The sequence below is a fragment of the Mirounga leonina genome, unplaced genomic scaffold (assembly GCF_011800145.1).
Source record: "Mirounga leonina isolate KUSES-001 unplaced genomic scaffold, KU_Mleo_1.0 Mir_173, whole genome shotgun sequence".
NCBI lineage: Eukaryota > Metazoa > Chordata > Mammalia > Carnivora > Phocidae > Mirounga > Mirounga leonina.
The window spans coordinates 43,239,734-43,261,475 of record NW_023270447.1 but is presented as its reverse complement, the minus strand read 5'-3'; positions in this window follow the sequence as shown (position 1 = coordinate 43,261,475).

Below are 21,742 nucleotides of genomic sequence, written 5' to 3'. Positions count from 1 at the left end.
CCATACCGTTTTGACCACTATAGCTTTGTAGTATATCTTGAAGCCTGGGATTGTGATACCTTCAGTTTTATTCTTCCTTTTCAAGATTGCTCTGGCTATTTGGGGTCTTTGTGGTTCCATACAAATTTTAAGAGTGTTTGTTCTAGTTCTGTGAAAAATGCTGTTGGTATTTTGATAGGGATTGCATTAAACCTGTAGATTGCTTTGGGTAGTACAGACATTTTAACAATATTTGTTCTTCCAAGCCATGAGCATGGAATATCTTTCCATTTGTTTGAGTTATATTCAATTTCTTTTTGTTAAGTTTTTATTTTAATTCCATTTAGTTAACATAGAGTGTTATATTAGTTTTAGGTGTGTGATGTAGTGATTCAGCACTTCCATACATCACCCAGAGCTCATCACAAGTGCACTCCTTAATTCCCATCACCTATTTCACCCATCTCCCCATTCCCCCTCCCCTCCAGAAACCCTCAGTTTGTTCTCTAGTTCAGAGTCTGTTTTTTGGTTTGTCTCTCTCTTTTTCCCCCCTTTGCTCATTTGTTTTGTTTCTTAAATTCCACATATAGTGAAATCATATGGCATTTGTCTTTCTCTGACTGACTTACTTCACTTAGCATTATACTCCTTAGTGCTGTCCATGTCATTGCAAATGGCAAGATTTAATTCTTTTTTCTGGCTGAATAATGTGAGATATATATATATATGATAGATATATATCACATCTTCTCTATTCATTCATGTACCTATGGACACTTAAGTTTCTTCCATATCTTGGCTATTGTAATATCATAAATAAGGCTGCAATTAGGATATGGGTGCATGTAGCCCTTTGAAATAGTTTTTGTATTCTGGGTAAATACCCAGTAGTGCATGTGCCATCTTTAATTTCTTTCATCAGTGTTTTATAGTTTTCAGAGTACAAGTCTTTCACCTCCTTAGTTAAGTTTATTCCTAGGTATTTTACTATTTTTGGTGCAATTGTAAATGGGATTGTTTTCTTAATCTCTCTTTCTGGTACTCCATTATTTATGTATAGAAATGCAATACAGTTCTGTATATTGATTTTGTATTCTGTGAGCTTACTGAATTCATTCATCAGTTCCTGTCATTTTTTGGTAGAGTCTTTGTTTTTCTATATGTAGTATCATGTCATTTACAAATAGTGAAGTTTTACTTCTTCCTTACCAATTTAGATGCCTCGTATTTTTTTTCTTGTCTAATTGCTGTGGCTAGGACTCCCAGTACTATGTTGAATAAAAGTGATGAGAGTGGACATCCTTGTCTTGTTCCTGATCTTAGGGGAGAGGCTCTCAGTTTTTCCCCATTGAATATAATGTTAGCTGTTGATTTTTCATATATGGTCTTTATTACATTGAGGTATGTTCCCTCTAAACCTACTTTGTTGAGAGTTTTTATCATGAATGGATGTTGTACTTTGTCAAATGCTTTTTGTTCACCTAATGAAATGATCATATGGCTTTTATCCTTTCTCTTGCTGATGTGAGGTATCACACTGTCAATTATTGAACCACCCTTGCATCCCAGGAATAAATCCCACTTGATTGTGGTGAATGATTTTTTTTAAGTATTGTTGGATTCAGTTTGCTAATATTTTGTTGTGGGTTTGGCATCAATTTCCATCAGAGATATTGGTCTGTTGTTCTCTTTTTTTGTAGTGTCTTTATCTGGTTTTTGGTATCAGTGTAATGCTGGCCTCATAGAATTAATTTGGAACATTTCTTTCTGCTTCTATTTTTTGGAATAGTTGAAGAATAGATATTAAGTCTTCTTTAATTATTTGGCAGAATACAGGGCCACCCGGCTGGCTCAGTCAGTGGAGTGTGATTCTTGATCTCAGGGTTGTAGGTTCGAGCCCCACATTGGATATAGAGATTACTTAAAAATAAAATCTTAAAAAAAATTTTTTAAATAAATGTTTGGTACAATTCACCTGTGAAGCCATCTGGTCCTGGACTTTTGTTTGTTGGGAGTTTTTTGTTTTGTTTTGGTTTTTTTTACTGATTCAATTTCATTGCTGGTCTGTTCAAATTTTCTATTCTTTCTGATTCAATTTTGATAGGCTATAAGTTTTTAGGAATTTATCCTTTCTTCTAGGTTGTCTGATTCATCAGCATATCATTTTTCATAATATTCCCTTATAAGCCTTTATTTCTGTGGTGTCAGTTGTTATTTCTCCTCTTTAATTTTTTATTTTGTTTATTTGAGCCCTCTCTCTATTTAAAAAAAAATTTTGTTTTGTTCTTCCAAGAATACCACCAAGAAAGTAAAAAAGACAACTCACAGAATGGGAGAAAATATTTGCAAATCACATATCTGATAAAAGGCTTGTTGCCAAAGTATGTAAAAGACACTTATGGCTCAACCAATAAAAAAAATTGGGATGCCTGGTTGGCTTAGTCGGTTAAGCATCTCCCTTCGGCTCAGGTCATGATCCCAGGGTCCTGGGATCAAGTCCCATGTCAGGCTCCTTGCTCGGCGGGGAGCCTGCTTCTCTCTCTCCCTATGCCGCTCCCCCTGCTTGTGCTCTCTCTCTCTGTGTCAAATGGGTAAATGAAATCTTTAAAAAAAAAAAAAGAGTCGAACAGTTGTTTTACCAAAGAAGATATACAGATAGCAAATAAGTATATCGTATTAGTTTGCTAGGGCTGCCATAACAAAGTCCTCAAAATGGGGCTTAAACAACAGAAGTTTATTTCTTACAGTTCCAGAGGCTGAAAGTCCAATATCAACAAACCTGTCAAGAGGTGGTGCCTCTTCCTCTTCTTATGGGGACACCCTCATGTTGGATTAGAGCCACATTCTAATGACCTTATTTAATTTAATTGTCTCTTTAAAGATTTTGTCTCCAAATATTGTTACATTCTGAGATGTTTGGGGGTTAGGACTTGAACATATGAATTTTGAGAGGACAAAAATCAGCCCCATAGCACACATGAAAACATGCTCCACATCAGATAAGTAGGGAAATTCAAATTATCACAGTGAAATACCACTAGACACCTATTAAAATGGCTAACATGAAAAGACTGATCATAACAGGTCTTGTTGAGATGTGGAAAAACCAGAACTCTCACACACTATTGGCAGGAATGTAAATTGTATAAACCCTTTTTAAAAAGATTTTATTTGGGGCGCCTGGGTGGCTCAGTTGTTAAGCGTCTGGCTTCAGCTCACGTCATGATCCCAGGGTTCTGGGATCGAGCCCCGCATGGGGCTCCTTGCTCCGTGGGAAGCCTGCTTCTCCCTCTCCCACTCCCCCTGCTGTGTTCCTTCTCTTGCTGTCTCTCTCTCTGTCAAATAAATAAAGAAAATCTTTAAAAAATAAATAAAAGGTTTTATTTATTTATTTGAGAGAGCGCGCACAAGCAGTGGGGAGGGGCAGAGGGAGAGGGAGAAGCAGACTCCCTGCTGAGCAGGGAGCCTGATGCAGGACTTGATCCCAGGACCCTGGGATCATGACCTGAGCTGAAGGCAGACACTTAAAAAACTGAGCCACCCAGGCATCCTGTATAAATCCTTTAGAAAACAGTTTTCCAATTTCTTAAAAAGTTAAACATACACATACCGTATGACCTAGGCTTTGCACTTCTAGGTATTCACCCAAGAGAAATGACAAGACTTGTATACTAATGTCTATAGTAGCTTTATCAGCAACAGCCAAAAACTGGAAACAACCAAAACGCTCACCAGCAGGTGAATGGATAAACCAATTATGGTATATCCATCAATAGAACACTACTCAGCAATAAAAAGAAACTATTGATACAACAGCAGAATAGATGAATCTCAAAATAATTATGCTGAGTGAAAAATGACAGACCAAAAAAAGTACATACCATATGACTCCACTTATAAAATTCTAGAAAATGCTAACTAGTCTATAGCGATAGGAAGCACAGGGGTGGTTGCCTAGGACAGGGATACAGAAAGACAAGGGGCCCAAAAGGGATGAATTATAAACAGGCAGAAGGAAACTGTTGGGGGTGACAAATGTATTCATAACATTGGTTGTAATGATGGTTTCACAGGTATATTCATATGTCAAAATTTATCAAATTTTACACCTTAAATATGTGCATTTTATGTCAATTTTACCTTTATTTTTTAAAAGATTTTATTAATTTATTTGACAGAGAGAGAGACAGCGAGAGAGGGAACACAAGCAGGGGGAGTGGGAGAGGAAGAAGTAGGCCTCCTGCTGAGCAGGGAGCCCGACACGGGGCTTGATCCCAGGACCCCGGCATCATGACCTGAGCCGAAGGCAGACGCTTAACAACCGAGCCACCCAGGTGCCCCTAAAAGCCATATATATATATATATATATATATATATATATATATATACACATACATATGCCAAAGAACAAATCATTCTGATATTGAGTTAATGGTCTCCCAATTACTTCAGCTAAACCACATCTTCCCATGCCAATCCATTCTTTGCTCTGCTCCCAGAATAAACTTTTTAAAATATATGACATTCCCATAACTCTTTTTCTTAAAAATTTCAACCGCTCCCAGTGAATATAGTTCTTAAGGAAACTTTTCTTAATCTAATCTTATCCTCCTTTCTAGGCTCATCTCTTTCTGGTCCCCTTCAAAACTTTTCTACACCTGCTACAATATATTCCTCATTTAGTCTTTGAACATTCACTTTCTTCTACTTAGAATGTCTCTACCCTTCCATGACCTGTCCCAACTTCTGAGCTGGGAGAATTTCTATTCAGTCTTCAAGACCCATTTCAAATAGCATATCCTATATGAAGGCTTTCCCATTTCCTCCAAACCTTCTCTCTCTCCTCATTATTCTCAAGATTCTTTGCACTTACTCTTTTTAATAGCTTTCTATTGTAAAGCTTGTTGTTTGTTTTTAATTTTTTTATTGAAGTGTAATTGACATATAACATATTAGTTTCAGGCCTACAATATGATTCCCTATTGGTACATATTGTAAAACAATCACAACAGTAATCTAGTTAACATCATTACCATACATAGTTAGAAAGTTTTTTTCTTGTGATGAGAACTTTTAAGATCTACTCTCTTAGCAACTTTCAAATATACAATATATTATTATTAACTATAGTCACTGTTTTTATATCTGTCTTCTTCGTTAAGAAACTCATTGTGTCTCTTAGTTTTTCCAGAGCTTAGCACAGTACCTGATACATAGTAGCAATTCAGTAAATGTTAGTTAAAGGAATGAAAGCACATTCATTGGTGATTATTAATAGTTTTAGTATATTTTATGATGTTTTAACATTTTAAATAATAAAACAATGAGCTTTAATAAGGTATTTATAGAATCTCCCAAAATAAGCACATAAATATTCCATGCATATACTGAAAATCATTTTTATAAAACTGGTAAAATAAAATGATTTTGTGCTATATTTAGGACTTACACCACAAACCAACTATCAGATGGTCAAAAATTTGCCAAAGAGGGTGCCTGGGTGGCTCAGTTGGTTGAGCGACTGCCTTCGGCTCAGGTCATGATCCCGGAGTCCCGGGATCGAGTCCCGCATCGGGCTCCCTGCTCGGCAGGGAGTCTGCTTCTCCCTCTGACCCTCCCCCTCTCATGTGCTCTCTCTCTCTCATTCTCTCTGTCTCAAATAAATAAATAAAATCTTTAAAAAAAAAAAATTTGCCAAAGAAATTCTGAAGATCACCTAGTAAGAAGAGATAAAAAGAGAGATGTGGTTAATTCATCCTTCAGACTAAAGGGTATATTCTCATTTTGACGTTCAGCGATTTATATATGCAACTCCCATTAATGCTAATGGGAATTGTGCACATAAATTCTCACAAACTGAGATGAGAACACATCCCTAAATGTGCAAACCAGGGATACACGAAGATACTATAAGTCCAAAGCCTAAAAAACTAAGCCCATAATTAAAACGTGTGGATCTCTTGGTGGCAGCAGATTGAGTTGCTAACACACAGGCCCAATTCATCACAATATATCTACAGCCTTCCAATCTCTACCAGTCCGGGAAGGCAGCAGATGCTGGGAACAGCAGACTGCCTTGACCTGGGGAAAGGTCAGTCTGATAGAAACTTCATCTGGAGAAGGGGAAAAGGCAATGGCAAGGTAGAGTACTGCCTGGGGAAGTTGAAAACCTGCCAAAGATCCTTTTGTCTCCTATTCCTACTGTCTTCCTTAGTCCTTTCACTTGACAGTTATATCGGCTTAGAAGAGGATTTCTGATTCTAAAACCTGAATGAGAACCAAATAATCTGTTCTGCAAGAGGCTATTTGAAAAGCTGATTTTCTCTAACATACCATTAAATATGCTCTGTTTGGGAGAATCAACTGGTATCTCTGAAAATCCAAAGCAAAACTAAAGTGAATACAAGTATATGATTTCAGGGGTGCCTAGGGTGGCTCAGTCAATTGGGCAATTGCCTCTTGATTTTGGCTCAGGTCATGATCTTGGGGTCATGGGATCAGCCCTGTGCTGGGCTCCATGACCTGAACCAAAGGCAGATGCTTAACAACTGAGCCACCCAGGTGCCCCTCAACAACTTATTCTTAATACTCTGTAATAATTTACTTCCATATTCAATCCCACCAAAAGTGTAAGAATCTGTATATACTGAGTATAGCCTAATAAAAAGCACATTGAACTTGGAGTTCAAAGATATGGATACAAGTTCCACTTACTGGCACTAGACATGAAATCTCTCCAAGCTATAATTTCTTCTATTATAAATGAGAGAGAACAATGCTTGCCCTATCCCTCACTTAAAGTATTTATGATGCTCAAAATAGCAGTTTAAATGAAAGCCATTTGAAAATGCAAACACCCGTTCCTGTAGTCAATAATAATTTTTCTAAATTAGGGGCGCCTGGGTGGCTCAGTTGTTAAGCGTCTGCCTTTGGCTCAGGTCATGAACCCAGGGTCCTGGGATCGAGCTCCACATCAGGCTCCCTGCCCAGTGGAGAGCCTGCTTCTTCCTCTCCCACTCCCCCTGCTTGTGTTCGCTCTCCTGCTGTGTCTCTCTCTGTAAATAAATAAAATCTTTAAAAAAAACAATTTTTCTAAATTAAATATATGTTACCCCCTAAATACTGCAGAAATGGCCTCTTTTACTAAAAAGCAACCTAATGCCCAACAGAAAATATCTCTCATAATTCCATTTCCTCTCTCCTCCCACTGTGATCGTCAATTCTAGTTCTTATCTCTGGTCATCCACCAATCCAATAATGAGTACCTTGTTTCACCTAAGTGACCTAAAACCACAAAGTGTGAAACTCTAATAGTAGGGGAAGAATAATAAAGCACACTGGTAGTCACGTGACTTCATTCTAGTCCCAATTCTACTAGCAGTACCAACTATGTGCCAAACACTGTGCTAGGTGCTAGAAATACTTGATTGAACAAGATTCAGCTTCAACTTCAAGGAAGTCATCCCTGACACATCCTCTCCATCACTGCCCATATTCAAACCAACACTGAATCCTGTCATTTTTTGAAAAGATTTTATTTTTAAGTAATCTCTATACCCAATGTGGGGCTCAAACCCACAATCCTAAGATCAAGAGTTGCATGCTCCACTGACAGAGCTAGCCACATGCCCCTGAATCCTCTCATTTTTACCTTGAATGTATCCATTGTCTCCATCTTCCCAGGTCCAAGATGGCGTCATTTCATCATCTCTTGTATAGACTACTACCATAACCTGCTAACTAGATTACCCACATGCCACTCTGGATACTTATTGTAACTGTGACTTTTTTTTTAAAGATTTTATTTATTTATTTACCAGAGAGAGAGAGCACAAGCAGGGAGAGTAGCAGGCAGACGGAGAAGCAAGCTCCCCTCTGAGCGAGGAGCCTGATGTGGGACTCAATCCCAGGACCCTGAGCCAAAGGCAGGTGCTTAACCGACTGAGCCACCCAGGCGTCCTGTAACTGTGATCTTTTCCAAATCCAAATCTGGTCCTGTTACTCCTCATGCTTAAAACACTTCAATGACTTCTGAATGTTCTAAAAATAAAACTGAAATTTTTAATGAGACCTATAAGAGCCCACATGATCTGGTCCTACCTACTTCTCAAGTCTTATCAATCCCTTTCCTCTCTTTACTTCAACCACATCACCTTCTTTTAGCTTCTTTGTAAGTGCCACTGTCTTACCTACAACATGCTGTTCCCTCTGCCTTTTCATGTAGTTAACTCTTACTTATCTTAACTCAGTCATCACTTCTGAAGGAATGCCTTTCCTGTCCTCTCTTACCTGGTCCAACCCCCCTTTATATATTCTCATAGTACCATGAACATCTCCTCCGCACTGAGCACTCATTATTTAATTATTAGCTATCTCCAGGGTGCCTGGGTGGCTCAGTCAGTTAGGTGTCTGCCTTCGGCTCAGGTCATGGTCCCGGGATCCTGGGATTGAGCCCTCCATCGGGCTCCCTGCTCAGCGGAGAGCCTGCTTCTCCCTCTCCCTCTGCCTGCCGCCCTGCCTACTTGTGCTCTCTCTCTGTCAAATAAATAAATAAAATCTTTAAAAAAAATTATTAGCTATCTCCTTCAATGAACCATAAGCTCCATAAGAGCAAGGTTTGTGCCTGTTTTTGCTTATCACTATTTTTTCTCAGCACATATCACAGTACCTTGTACATAGTAGCTGCACATTTTTTGATTAAATTCCTACATTAACCATCTCATTTTAGTAACAAAGCAAATCAGCAGGCAATTATATCTTAATAAACAATAATGGAAATTCTGAGAAGACTGGGATTTTTGTCTGTTTTATTCACTGATGTATACTCAGTGCCCAAAATAGTGGTTGTCACATATTAGGTACTCCATAAATTTTTCTTGAATTAATGAAGATAAACTATGGATAAGCTCAAGGAATAATGATAACATATAGTAATGCTTATTGGCTTACTACATGTTCTTTAATTTATTTCAATTATCTGATGTCTACTTTAGTGGGAGAATTCAATGAAATCCTAAACACAACCACTTCCTTGCTGAATGACCTGGGGAAGTTGCATAATCTCTTTGAGATTCTGTTTCCTCATCCAAAAAAATGAAGATAATAATACATTGTATTCAGGCATTGTATTCAGTGTTTTCCATCCAGAGTACTCGATTTGCTGGGATGCACATATATAATGTAGAAACACAAGCCAAGGGGACCAGGCATAACTAAGGGTCCTTTGGCTTTCATAATTTTATTCACTATTTTAAGAGAAATACACAGCTTTATTATTTTTTATTTTTAAAAGATTAGACTACCTGATCTCTTTTTTTTAAGAGTTACCTATACTTTAGAGAGAGAGAGTGTGTGTAGGGTGTGTGGGGGGGGGAGAAGGGCAGAGGGAGAGAGTCCCCAGCAGATTCCCCACAGATGGTGGAGCCTGATGCAGGGCTCGACCCTACAATCCATGAGATCATGACCCCAGCAGAAACCAAGGGTCAGACATTCAACCAACTGAGCCATCCAGGTGCCCTGAGAAGTACACATCTTTAATTATACAATCAAATTGAGAGGTTCTCATTCACTTAGGTTTGAGAGGTTCTCATTCACTTAGTTATTTATTAATGTCTTAAAAGGAAAGCATGAAAATTCTTCCCTTTGAAAATGTTTTTAAAATGTTATATTTCCTTGACTCTGATAAGAACACAAGATTTTTCTTTAAGGAGCCTCCAAAACCATGGCAATCTTTTTTTTACCAAAAAACTAGAACTTGAGTAAGGTTTTTACCATATCTCTGAACCCCGTGACTTTCAGAAAGATTTCTGAAAAGACTCTTCCATGGTTTTCACAAGAATGAAGCCTTTTTCCTCCTGTTGTTGGTGTGTATTTTTCCTAAAGTATAGCTTCTTTACTATAATTATACAGTATTTGCGTTCTGTAAAACTAATGTTATTTAAGAAGTGATTATACTTTTCGACCACTTTCATCTATTTCAAAGGGAGTCAAAAAGTATAAGTTTTCACTTATAAAATGAATAAGTCATAGGCAAGTAAGATATAGCACAGTGACCACAGTAATAATACTGTATTGGGTATTTTAAAGTAGCTAGGAGAGTGAATCTTGAAAGCTCTCATCACAAGAAAAAAAATTGTAACTATGTATGGTGATGGACGTTAACTGGACTTATTGTGGTGAACATTTTACAATATATACAAACATCAAATCATTACAGGTACACTTGAAACTAATATAATGTCAATTATAACTTAATTTTTTTTAATTTTAAAAATAAAGCTGATTGTAAAAGCAATGGGGAAAAAGAAGGCTTGCAGGGTCTCAGGTTCCTAGCAACAAGGGAGAATAAAGGAATTTATAATGCATGAGTATATTCTAGTTTTGAGGTGAAAATTAGGTGATCAAATCATCTTTAGCAAATCCTAAGTAGTATACAAGACTATATAAAAATGACTGAGATTTTAGACCCATTATTATCAAATGATAAACAAGGCAGAAATTTTTAATAAGTTGGTATTTTTAAAGTACAGAATCAAAATAAATAGCACAGTTCATAACTGCCAAAAAAGGAACCACAAGAATAAGTTGTCAAATGAACAGCCAGCAATTCAAAACAAACATGCATGTGTTCTCAATGCTGCGTGAATAACAACCTTTCTCCTGCAACTGATATATAGCCAACAGCTGCATGTAATACAAATCATGTTCTCTAATTACTCTACCTCCCTGTATCCTACTTGTGTTGTGCAAACTGCACTGTAAGAGAAATGCCTATTCATTATACCTGCCAGTCTCTATACAAAATTCAACCAGCAAACCTATCACAACAAAACTGTCTTTGACATTCAAGAAACTTCAAATATAAGGAATAGGTCTAATCGCACATTAGAATTCTGCCTCTGTCACATACTAGCTATGTGACCTTAAGAAATTTATTGAATCTCCCTGAGTCTTGGTTTCCTCATCTATTCAGTGGGGATAGTAATATTCTCTTTAAGGTACTTGTGGGAATTAATTGAGATGCTGTTAACCTCTAAGCATAAATGCAAAAAGTTCAGTGAATGGTAGCTATTAGACAAGTGATTTCTATGTGAAATAGGTCAGAATACCCCATGAAAAGTGACTTAAGCAATAAAGACCTTAACTATCTTACATAATTAGAAGTATGGAGGTTGGATGCTCCAGAGTTGAAAGCTGAGAGAAGCAGCTTAATGCTGTCATCAAAAACACAGGCTCTAAATACCTATTCCTCTCAAATTATTCCAAAAAATAAAAGAGGAAGGAAATATTCCAAATTCATTCTCTGAGGTCAGCATTATCCTGATACCAAATCAGATAAAGACACTACAAAAAAAGAGAACTACAGACCAATATCTCTGCTGAACATAGATACAACCCTCAACAAAATATTAGCAAACTGAATCCAACAGTACTTTTTAAAAAATCATTCATTGACAAAATCAGAGAGAGAGACAAACCAATAAGAGACTCTTAATCATAGGGAACAAACTGAGGGTTTCTGGAGGGGAAGGGGGTGGGGGAATGGGTGAAATAGGTGATGGGGATTAAGGAGTGCACTTGTGATGAGCATTGGGTGATGTATGGAAGTGCTGAATCACTATATCACACACCTAAAACTAATATAACACTCTAAGTTAACTATATAGAATTAAAATAAAAACTTGGGGCACCTCGGTGGCTCAGTTGTTAAAAGTCTGCCTTTGGCTCAGGTCATGATCCCAGGGTGCTGGGATCAAGCCCCACATGGGGCTCCCTGCTCCGCAGGAAGCCTGCTTCTTCCGCTCCCACTCCCCCTGCTTGTGTTCCTGCTGTTGCTATCTCTCTGTCAAATAAATAAAATCTTAAAAAAATAAAATAAAAACTTAACAAAAAAAGAAATTGAATATGACTCAAACAAACGGAAAGATATTCCATGCTCATGGCTTGGAAGAACAAATATTGTTAAAATGTCTGTACTACCCAAAGCAATCTACAGGTTTAATGCAATCCCTATCAAAATACCAACAGCATTTTTCACAGAACTAGAACAAACACTCTTAAAATTTGTATGGAACCACAAAGACCCCAAATAGCCAGAGCAATCTTGAAAAGGAAGAATAAAACTGAAGGTATCACAATCCCAGGCTTCAAGATATACTACAAAGCTATAGTGGTCAAAACGGTATGGTACTGGCACAAAAATAGACACATAGATCAATGGAACAGGATAGGGAGCCCAGAAATAAACCTATAATTATATGGTCAACCAATCTTCAACGGAGGAGGCAAGAATATGCAGTGGGAAAAAGACAGTCTCTTCAACAAATGGTGTTGGGAAAACTGGACAGCTACATGCAAAAGAATGAAACTGGACCACTTTCTTACACCATACACAAAAATAAACTCAAAATGGATTAAGGACCTAAATGTGAGACCTGAAACCATAGAAATCCTAGAAGAGAGCACAGGCAATAATTTCTCTGAATCAGCCATAGCAACATTTTTCTAGATCTGTCCCCTGAAGCAAAGGAAACAAAAGCAAAAATAAACTATTGGGACTATACACAACTGATAAATTATTGAACACTACATCTGAGACTAATGAGGTACTACTATATGTTGGCTAACTGAATTTAAATAAAAAAATAAACTAATTGGGACTATATCAAAATTAAAAGCTTCTGCACAGCAAAGGAAACAATCAATAAAACTAAAAGACAACCTAGCGAACGGGAGAAGATATTTGCAAATGACATATCCAATAAAGGGTTAGTGTCCAAAATATATAAAGAACTTACACAACTCAACGCCAAAAAAAACAAATAATCCAATTTAAAAATGGGCAGAAGACATGAACAGACCTTTCTTCAAAGAAGACATATAGATGGCCAACAGACACATGAAAAGATGCTCAACATCACTCATCACCAGGGAACTGCAAATCAAAACCACAATGAGATATCACCTCACACCTGTCAGAATGGTTAAAATCAAAAGCATAAGAAACAAGTGTTGGCGATGTGGAGAAAAAGGAACCCTCAGGCACTGGGCGGAGATGGGGAGTGCAAACTGGTGCAGCCACTGTGGAAAACAGTATGGACATTCTCAAAAAGTAAAAATAGAACTTCCCATATGATCTAGTAATTGCACTACTGAGCATTTACCCAAAGAATACAAAGACACTAATTTGAAAAGATATATGCACCCCTATGTTTATTGTAGCATTCTTTACAATAGGCAAATTATGGAAGCAGTGCAAGTGTCCACTGATAGATGAATGGGTAAAGAAGAAGTGGTAAATACATACAATGGAATATTACTCAACCATAAGAAAGAATGAAATCTTGCCATTTGCAACGACATGGATGGATCCAGAGAGTATAAGGTTAAGTGAAATAAGTCAGTCAGAGAAAGACAAGTATCACATGATTTCACTCATATGTGGAATTCAAAAAACAAAACAAAGGAACAAACAAAAGAGACAAACCAAAGAAACCCACATTCTTAACTATAGAGAACCAACTGATGGTTACCACAGGGGAGGTGTGTGGGGGGATGGGTGACATAGCTGAAGAGGATTAAGAATACACTTATCACAATGAGCACTGAGTAATGTATAGAATTGTTGACTCACTATATTGTACATCTGAAACTAATATAGCACTCTACGTTAACTATACTGGAATTAAACACACACACACAGACACACACACAGGCTCTATTTTTCTGCTCCTCACTCTCCTTGGTACTCATGCTTAGTCACATGATAGAGATGTCACAGTTCCAAATATAACATCCTCACACCACTGTTCCAAGCAGAAAAGAAAGGGATAAAGGCTTTCTCATCAAGCCCTTTCATTTTATCTAAGAAGAAAAACAGGCACTCCCTTACAACCCATTGGTTAAAATGAGTCTCATGGCCATTCCAAGCTGCAAATCAACTAGAAAGCAAGAATATAGTATGAGGGTACAAGATAGGCAATATTCATCCCTACCATGGTGGAAATTTCACAATCTCAAACAAGTGGCTTCCTTGGTCAACACATAGGAAACAAGCACCTGTATTTATTATATCTACAATGAAATACTTTGAACCTAAGAGTGAACTCCTCTCAGAGCTGATTGGCCAGAACTAGTTCCATGGCACTGCCTGATTACAAGGGGAGCTGAGAAATATAGATTTCCATGTGCTCAGAAAACAACACTGGTCAACATGGTAATGGCTCCTACACCATCCATGCAGCTTTTCTTTTCTCTAAGTTCAACATATTCTTTTTCAGAATACAGCTTTAAAAAAATAGACTTCATTTTTTAGAGCACATTTAGGTTCACATCAAAATTGAGACGGAAGTAGACAGTTTCCATATACCTGCTGCCCTCCCACACTCACAGCCTCTCTAAAACTATCAACATATCCCATCAGAGTGATATGTTTGTTACATTTGATGAACCTACACTGATATATGATCACCAGAGTTCATAGTTTACATGAGGGTTCACTCTTGCTGTTGTACATTCTATGTGTTTGGACAAATCTATAAAGGCATATATCCACCATTACAGTATCATACAGAATAGTTTCATTGTCGTAAGAGTCCTCTTTGTTCTGCCTATTTATCCCTGCCAACCCCCTAACTTCCAGCAACCACTGGTTCTTTTACTGTCCCATAGTTTTGCCTTTATCAGAATGTCATATAGTTGGAATCATACAGTAAGTATAATTTTTCAGATTGGTTTCTTTCACTTTTTCACAATAAAATCTTTAAAAATAATAATAATTTGCATTTCTCTGATGACATATTATGTGGCGCATCCTTTCATATGCTTATTTGCCATCTGTATCTCCTTGGATGAGGTGTCTTCTGCTCATTTTTTAATTGGGTTGTTCATTTTCTTATTTTTTTTTTTTAAGATTTTGTTTATTTATTTGACAGAGAGAGACACAGCGAGAGAGGGAACACAAGCAGGGGGAGTGGGAGAGGGAGAAGCAGGCTTCCCGCTGAGCAGGGAGCCCGCCTGATGCGGGGCTTGATCCCAGGACTCTGGGATCATGACCTGAGCCAAAGGCAGATGCTTAAAACTTGAGCCACCCAGGTGCCCCTCATTTTCTTATTGTTAAAATTGAAGAATTTTTTGTATATTTTAGTAACAGTCCTTTATCAGATCTGTTTTTTGCAAATATTTCTCCCTTTCTCTGGCTTGTCTTCTCATTCTCTTGACAGTCTCTTTTGCAGACCAGAAGTTTTTAAATTTTAATGAAGTCCAGCTCATCAATTGTTTCTTTCATGGATCATGCCTTTAGTGTTGTATCTAATGAGTCATCACCATACCCAAAGTCATCTATACTTTATCCTATATTATCTTCTAGGAGTTTTATAGTTTTGCATTCCATTTAGGTCTGTGATCCATTTTCAGTTCATTTTTGTGAAGGGTGTAAGTTCTGCATCTAGATTCATTTTTTTTTTGGTATGTAGATGTCCAGTTTTTCCAGTATCATTTGTTGAAAAGGCTATCTTTGCTCCACTGTATTGCCTTTGCTCTTTTGTCAAAGACCAACTGACATATTTATGTGGGTCTATTTATGGGCTCTCTATTCTGTTTCATTGGTCTATTTCCTTATTTTTTTCACCAGTACCACCTTGTCTAGATTACTGTAGTTTTATAGTAAGTCTTGAAGTTGGATAGTAGTAGTTATTGACTTTGTTCTCCTTCAATATTGTGTTGGCTATTCTGGGTCTTTTGTTGGTCCATACAAACTATAAGATCAGTTTGTCAATATCCACAAAATAACTTGCTGAGATTTTTATTGGGATTGCATCGAATGTATAAATTAAGTTAGGAAGAACTGACAACTTGACAATGTTGATCAAGTCTTCCTATCCATGAACATGGAATACTGCTCCATTTATTCTTTGATTTTTTTATCAGAGATTTTTTTAAGAATAATAAATCACATTTTTATTGTGAAATATTTCAAACATATGGAAAAGTGCACAGAATAAGAAAACCCATATACACTAAATATTCTTATTTGGACATGTTTATATGAATTATTTTTCTTTTTCTTAATTCTTCTCCTCCTGTTTTGTTTTTATCATCCTAACCATTTTTAAGTGTGAAGTTCAGTAATAAATATATTCGTGTTATGAAACAAATCTCCAGAACTTTTTCATTTGTAAATCTGAAATTCCATTTTATTAAACAATAACTCTCTCTTTCCTCTTTCTCCCAGCCCCTGGTAACACAATTCTACTTTCTATTTCTATGAATTTGACAACTTTAGATACCTCATACAAGTAAAATCATACAATATTGGTCTTTTTTGACTAATATTACACTTAACATAATGTCCTTAAGGTTCATCCATGTTATAGCATGTGACAGGATTTCCTTCCTTTTTACAGCTGAATAGTATTCCATTTATTTCTCCATTCATTCACTGATGGACATTTAGGTTGCAACCCATTTCTTGTCTATTATGAGTAGTGCTGCTGTGAACACGGGTACGCAAATTTCTCTGAGACCCTGCTTTCTTATATATCTAGCAATTGCTGGCTCATATGGTAGTTCTGTTTTTAACTGTTTTTAGGAACTTCCATACTGTTTTCCATAATGGCTGCACCATTTTATAATCCCACCAAAAATGTACAAGGGTTCCAATTTCTTCCCCATATCTTTGTCAACACTATTTTCTGGTATGGTGTGTGTGTGTGTGTGTGTGTGTGTATTTAGAGTAGCCATCCTAATGAGTGTGAAGCGATATCTCATTGCATTTTTTTTTTAGTGTACAATACTTTTTTTCCAGTTTTACTGAGAAACAATTTACATACATCACTGTATAAGTTTAAGGTGTGCAAAATAATAGTTTGATTTACATATATTTTTAAATAATTACCACAATAGGTTTAGTTAACATCCATCATCTTATATGTATACAATAAAAAGAAAAGAAAAATTTTCTCTCTGTGATGAGAAATGTTAGGATCTATTCTTTTAACAACTTTCTTTTTTATCATACAGCAGTGTTAACTATAGTCATCATGTTGTACATTGCATCCTACCGCTTATTTACCTTATAACTGGAAGTTTGTAGCTTTTGGCCACCTTCCTCCAATCCTCCTCTCACCCCCACCCCCACCCCCCACCCCCATCTTTGATAACCACAAGTCTGATCTCTTTTAACTCAAAAAGATATCTGCACTCTCACTCTCATGTTCATAGCAGCTTTATTTACAATAGTTAAGACACAGGAACAACTTAAATGTCCACTGTTGGATGATTGGATAAAGAAGTTATACACACACACACACACACACACACCATATATAATGAAATATTATTCAGTCATTTGAAAATATTTTCTCCCATTCCATAGGTTGCCTTCCTCACTCTGTTGAATGATGCACCAAAAGGTTTTAAGTTTTATGTAGTCCCATTTGTTTATATTTGTTTTTGTTGCCTGTGTATTTGGTGTTATAGCCAAGAAATCACTGCCAAGTACACTGGCATAAAGTTTTTTCCCTATGTTTTTTCTAGGAGTTTTGTCATTTGGGGTTTTATGTTTAGGTCTTTAATCCATTTTGGATTAATAATTGTATATGGTGTAAGACAAAAGCCCAACTTCATTCTTTTGCATGTGGATATCCAATTTTTCAGACACCATTTGTTGAAAAGACTGCCTTTTCCCCATTGAGTGGTCTTAGCACTCTTGTTGAAGATCATTTGACCATATATACGAGGATTTCTTTCTGGGCTCTCAATTTTATTCCATGGGTCTATTTTTGTGTCTTTATTCTAGTATGGCACTGTTTTGATTACTTTTGTTTTGGCTTTATAATATGTTTTGAAATCAGGAAATGTGAGTCCTCCAGCTTCGTTCTTTTTCAAAATTGTTTTGCCTTTTCGGAGTCCCTTATGATCCCAAATGTATTTTAGGATGAGTTTTTCTATGTCTGCAAAAAAAATGCCTTTCAGTTTTTGATTTGAATTGCATTGAATCTGTAGATAGCTTTGGGTGGTATGGACATCTTAGCAATAGTAAGTCTCCCAATCCATGAACATGGGATGTTTTTCCATTCATTCGTCTTTAATTTTTTTCAGCAATATTTTGTAGTTTTCAGTGTACAAGGCTTTCACCTCTTTGGTTAGGTTTGTTCCTAAGTATATTATTCTTTTTGATCATATTGTAAATGGAATTATTTTTCTTAATTTCCCTTTTGATTATTTGTTAGTGTATAGAAATGCAACTGATTTTTGTGTTCTGATTTTGTCTCCTACAATTTTGCTGAATTCATGTATTCTACTTTCATCAGAGTTTTATAATTTCCTTTATATAGGTCTTGTACCTATTTTGTTAATCATTTTTTGTATAATAATCTTACTTCAATTTGGCTTCTTTTCTCCCTTTTATTCATTTTTTTTAAAGATTTTATTTATTTACTTATTTGAGAGAGAGAGAGAGTGCATAAGGAGGGGGAATGGGCAAAGAGAAAGGGAGAAGGACAAGCAGACTCCCTGCTGAGCATGGAGTCTAACTTGACTAGAGGCTTGATCCCTGTACCTGGAGATCAGGACCTGAGCCAAAATCAGATGCTTAACCTACTAAGCCACCCAGGCACCCTTATTCTTCCTTTTATTTTTTTAAATCATTATAAACATATTTATTTTACAACCTCTTTCAAACTGTTCTATTATTTCTAGTTCTTAGGGTGTTAATTCTGTTGACTGCATCTGCTGACTCTCCCTCAGAAAGGTTTTCTTTCTTTTTGTGGTTTGTAATGTTTTTCTATTCCATTTTCAGAGGAGTTTATTCATTCTATAGTAGTCATAGTTGCCCTGGATTGTGAGAGCAAGGAAGATGCATATTTTCAAGCTTGTTTTTACAAACATATCTCTCCCAGTGGTATCAGTGGCTCTGGACTATTTCTTGGATTATGAATCCTATATCATGCAGGTAGAATAAATCTGGGTACCACACATACAGATGACACAAGCTTTAGATTTTAATTTCCTAGACAGATGGCAGATGGGTCAGAGAGTGTTTTTCTAGCCCATGAATATATGAACTTCTAAGTTCTAGGGTCTGAACAGGGGCATCAATTCCAGCTTTCCCACCTTGTATAGGCCTGTTAGTCAAAACCTCTTACAATCTATGTGGGCATTAAGAACCAACCCTTGTTCATAACTCTTATAAGCCTGCGTAAGTCAACCTTCTCCACACGAGCAACGGGGCCAGCAGTGCTGCTGGTGCACAGGCACTGAACTCTCACTCGCTGCCCTTTCATCTACACAGAGTCACTTACGTGGCCTGATTTGAAGGCTTCAGAGCAACAACACAGCCCAAAGCATCTTCCCCAATCAGGGACCTAAAATTCTACTACTAAAGATTAATTCCTGTGGGATAAGCACTGCCCTCTTCTCTTTACATAGATACTATTCTGAACAGACTTGTATTGGTGACAATACCTCTGGGGACATTTTTCAGAATGATGTTGGCACACATCTACTCAAATATATTGTCCCCATCTGTACTCATTTGTTTGATAAGATCAATAAATTCACATATCAGTGTAAATGATGGAAGAGGCATTTTACAAATTATCAAGACATGAGCAACGAGAAATGTTTTTAAACAAAATTAAAATAATCATTGTTCCTAATAGGGAGATAGTATACATTTCTTGTTTTTTGCCTATATAGCAACCCTTCCTCCTATATTTTTTGGTTACAGAATTCTTCTTTTCTGGGATAACCCATTCATGTATTTTGGGTAGAATGATGTTGGAGGGGTAAAGGTCCAGGCCTGGCCAAATAGTGTGACCCACTCCACTGACCTCATTTGGTCCATGAATGGGCTTTTCTGCTGGAGCTAGTAAGGAAGATGGTTACTTTCAGTGAGGTTTGATAAAGTAGGAGGATTTGAGTCTGTGGTTGCCTGCTACCATTTTTGCTCCCACATGGAGAGAACTTGGTGAAGAATGACACAGGGAGACAATTAAGCCAAGAAATGGAAAGAAAATGCAATACAGACCACTGTGTGTTTACGAAAACCTGTTCCTCTTATCTCTGATCACAGTTAGATTATAGTTCTCTGTCTCCCTTGCAGATGATTATAGCTATGTGACTGAACTCTGGCCAGTGGCTGTGATCCTCTATGGTCTCCCCAAATTCCACTCTTATCTGTTGGCTAGATGTAGAGTCCAGCATTGGTCTCAGATGCCCTAGAAGTAGCAGACTAGAAGATGAAATGGGCTTTAAGTCCTAAATTACCACATGGAAGGCTACCCATGGGACATGTTCATTAAAACTATTATGTGTACAGAAATACACTTCTATTGTGTTGAGCTACTGAAATTTGGGTGTTGTTTATAACAGCATTTAGCCTACGCCAATTAATAGAGAAATACAGAGCCCTAGTGACCTTGTTTGAATCCATAGAGCCATCTAGGCTTGAAGCTAGCTACTCCTCTGGGAAAGCCTTTTGCTTAAATTGGTTTGAATTGGGTTTCAGTTTCTTGCAATGAAAACACTTCTGACAAACACAGGAGGAAATATGTAAAAAAGAAAAAATCAATAATACCTTATTGTAAACTGAGTTACTTACAAAATCATTTTGCTTTCTAAGAAGAACTAGAACAATATTAAATTCTAAGTACCTGAGAGTGCTTCAAGTATTTCTTGGCTTCTATAGGCCAGAAAAATTTTCCTCTAACTCAGATAATGATTTTAAATAATATTTACATTGTAAGGGTGCCTGGCTGTCTCAGTTGGTTGAACATGGGACTCTTGATCTCAGGGTCATGAGTTCAAGCCCCCCACTGGGGGTAGAGTTTACTTAAAAAAAAAGTTACGTTGTTAGGTGATGGGGATTTAGTAGTACACTAATTGTGATGAGCACCAGGGGCTCTATGGAAGGGCTGAATCATGATATTGTACACCTGAATGTAATATTATTCTATATATTAACCAACTGGAATTAAAATAAAAACTTTAAAAAATACTTACATTGTTAATTGTTGAAATAATATGCAATAGACTTTTTTCTCTTCAATCATTAATATATAATATTCCAGTCATAATTTATCACCAAGACAGGTCAGTATGTGAGAATGCAAAGATAAACCAGGCTTCATAAATTTTTACCTTTAGATCAGAAAGTAAGAAACAAAAAGGAGTTAGAGATCATCTTATCTAATTCTTTCATTCTACAGATGAGAACATTATGGTCCAGAGAGGTGAAGGTATTTTTCCAAGTTTACACAGTAAGCAGCAGACAGCAAAACCAAAGTTAGAACTCAGATATTTTATAAAAGAGAGGAAGAGAATGAAAGTACAGGAGAGAGTGGGCATCACTGATAAAGCAAGGAACCTAAGGTAGGAGGAGGAAATGACATCTAGGACACAAATAGAGGAATAATCCTTAGATTTAAGGATGAATATCCCTTACATTCAAACTAGAAGAAAAGGGTGGGTGTGAATACAGATTAGCTTTTAGGGGGTCTAAGGAAGTTGGATTTACCATAAATATTGTTTATTGATTTATCACATTGTCTATCTGATCTCCATTAAGAAGAGGACTGTGTAAATATGAAGTATGGTCTCTTGAAAGGGAGAAGGCACCATGTAGCCCAAAAGAGAGGGCCACAGGCAAAATCCCAGAGTTGTGGACCATGAATTTTGCCAACTTCACAGCTTAGCTGAGGCCCACTCCCAATAACAAAAAGTCTAGGAATTAAAATTATGCCAATAAAACTTTAAAACTATT